Here is a 3,149-nt window from a genome sequence, read left to right on the forward strand (position 1 = left end):
TATGTGGCTGGCGCCTTAGCCACTTGATAGGCGCTGAACCAGCATTAACATTCTTATGACTATAACTGTTTCCATAATTTCATTTCCAGAGTATTCTTAACTAGCCTCCCTTTTTTGTAACAGACACTTAAGTTAATGGAACTCTTTGATGAACTTGATAAATACTCTCCTCACATAACCGCAAAGAAAATCAGCTATCTCCTAGTGAAAATCAAGTTCAACTGCACATCTGGGAATGTCTTCAGAAGTTTAACTAATTTTTTTTTAATTAAACTAAAGAACAATATACTCACACCCCGATATTCTTGAACATCTGAATGGACTGAAAGGAAAAACAACAATGGTATCACTGCCAGTGGCTGATCCCCTGTCAGGCCCCAGATGAGGTGCTACTTCACCCCGCAGGTCACAGGATTGTAAACCTGTTAAGATTGCTCAATCCACAGTCTTCTCCATGGGTAAAACAGAAAAACTAGTATTTCCTGCCCTTAAATCTCTGCCAAAATAATTTCCCCTAATCTTTTAGTTTGTAATTGTTCTGTCAGAAATGAGAAGTGTCCTTTCCATGGTTAAGGAAACAAGTCATAACTTAAATTCTTATCACCGAGAATTTCCTACCTATATCTGTGATACTTAAAACATATAGATTTCCTTTTGGGTCAGCCACACATTACCTGTATTTAGTTAAAGAGCTTGCTACATGCACTTAAGTTACTTGTCTGTGACTTTCAGGTACCTGTAACAAAGTTCCTCACTCTTGGTAGCACACGAGAAACAACTGGAGCAGTTTTTCAAAACATGCCTGCTCAGGAGGTAATCCAGATAACCGAGGGGATGGAGCCTGGGCAAGAGTAGTTTTAAGATAACTTTTCAGTAAAGTATAATATACATATGGAAAAGTGCTTTTGTCGGCTTGGCACCTATAGCTCAGTGCCAGCCACATATACTGAAGGTGGTGGGTTCGAGCCCAGCCCGGGCCTGCCAAACAACAATGACAACTACAACCAACAAATAGCCGGGCATTTTTGTGGCGGGTGCCTGTAGTCCCAGCTACTTGGGAGGCTGAGGCAAGAGAATCACTTAAACCCAAGAGTTTGAGGTTGCTGTGAGCTGTGATGCCACAGCACTCTATCGAGGGTGACATAATGAGACTCTGTCTCAAAAAAAAAAAAAGAAAAGTACTTTTGTCATAAGTATACAGGTCTTATGTTCATAGTTTTCATAAACCGAATACACCTGTGTAGCCAACACTCAGGTCAAGAAACAGAACATGACTTGCATTCAGAAGACCTCTTTATGTTCCTTTCCAGTTACCACAAGCCCCTCCCCGTCCCGAGAAGCGTCTCAGGTGAATCTAATTTGCAGCTAGGGTTGACTACTATGTACCTCTTTCCTAACCAGAGACCACCTGAGTCAAGTAGCAATCAAGACAGCTAGCCTAAATGGGCCAGGCACGGTGCCTCACGCTTGTAATCCTAGCACTCTGGAAGGCTGAAGTGGGTGGACTGCCTGAGCTCATGGGTTTGAGACCAGCCTGAGCAAGAGCGAAACCTCAAGCTCTAAAAATAGCTGGGCATTGTGGCAGGTCCCAGCTACTCGGGAGGCTGAGGCAGGAAAATCACTTGAGCCCAGAAGTCTGAAGTTGCTGTGAGCTATGATGCCAAAGCACTCTACTGAGGGTGACAAAGTGAGACTCTGTCTCAAAAAAAAAAAAGAAAGAACTAGCCTAAGAAACACCTTCTAGAATCTCAATATACTCATGTACCAGGCATCACCTGAACATTAGTTCACTTATACATTTTATTCTAGCTCCTTTGAAAGTGTGTAAGTTAAATTAGCTACATTAAGAACAACTCTACCAACTGGGAAGTCAATTTGACCAAAGGGTACCCATGGCCAGGGCAGGGCAATTAGCATGAATCCTTTGCTGCTGATCAATATGACCTTCAAAGTAAACTGAGTGTGTTCTACTAGCTATACCTACAGATGCCTTGAGACAACCGAAAGGGGTGCCCTGCCTCACTAGTAGCTCCAGCCCAGATATCCCCAGAGAAGCCCCGGGTGCAAATTGGGGATCCAACCCAGTGGGGACCCAACTGAGGAGGCCCAGGGCTCCATGCTTCCCCACCAAAGCTCCAGATGCAAACCGACAGTGGGGATTTGATTGGTGCCAAGATCCTCTTTAAAACTGAAGCCTGCAGGCCTGATACGTGGAAAGGCCTGGCTAGTGGAGACAGAATTCTCACGGGTGCTTTCTCCCAGCTGAAGAAAGTGGTTCAGCCTCTTGTGAGGCAGCCACACGAAGGCACAGGTTGGGGGTGTCATGCCGTAATGACTGTGGGGGAACCTCATTTGGGAGGACCTTGTTAGCAACAAACTATCTGTGTCCTCAACACATCCAGAGCAGAGAGGAGACTTCCTGCATAGGGAGCTCAACCCCTTCAGTGACTGGCAGTTTCGCTCGGTCTTAGTAGGTATCTTTTCAGGCTGGACAGATACTGTCCTACTCGAATAGATAGAGTATTGAGAGTTCCAAGATGAGCTCCTACCAGGAGCTGCTGGCCCAGGACAGGGTCTTTGCCGAGATCCTGCACATGGACACTAATACAGAGCAGGAACAAGCCTCAGAGGATGACAGGATGACAGGACTTAGCAGTCCAGAAAAGAGGCCAAGCAGACAGCACATGGTATGCTGGTGATGGACTCCATGGGCAGGCAGGTGCCAGCAGCTCAGCAGCAACTCCTCAAGGAGTCATCTCTGGCTACTCCCTGGGGGTGTCCACTGGAAGAAACCTGCCGTCTGCACTTGGAATGCTACAGTGTCCTGTGGACACCCATGAGCTTCTTTGAAAGAACCCCCAGTAGGAACGTGAATGATAATGGACCCTCCTTTGAAACACAGGTAACCAGCAAGTAAGCAAAGCCGTATATCTAGAATGAAATTACATGGACCCCACCTAAAGTGGAACAAGGAATTGCCCCTTGCCCTCCTCTGGACAGGGCAGCCCTTTAGAAGCAGGCTTAAGTTCAGCCCCTCAGAAATAGTTGATGAGAGACCCTTCTAGCACCCCAAGGGAAGTACTATGTTGCCCCTCCTCCCACAGATATGCAAGGGTAAATTCAACAGGGGAATATGATACAGAGGGAAT

At 46.1% G+C, this 3,149-nt stretch overlaps 1 pseudogene; it reads right to left on the minus strand.

The window, feature by feature from the left end:
• Positions 1–2,325, minus strand: part of LOC105888038 — a 3,682-nt pseudogene extending 1,357 nt beyond the window's left edge.
• Positions 2,326–3,149: the final 824 nt, after the last annotated feature.

Source organism: Otolemur garnettii, unplaced genomic scaffold (assembly GCF_000181295.1).
Source record: "Otolemur garnettii isolate 467f Iridium unplaced genomic scaffold, OtoGar3 scaffold00166, whole genome shotgun sequence".
Lineage (NCBI taxonomy): Eukaryota > Metazoa > Chordata > Mammalia > Primates > Galagidae > Otolemur > Otolemur garnettii.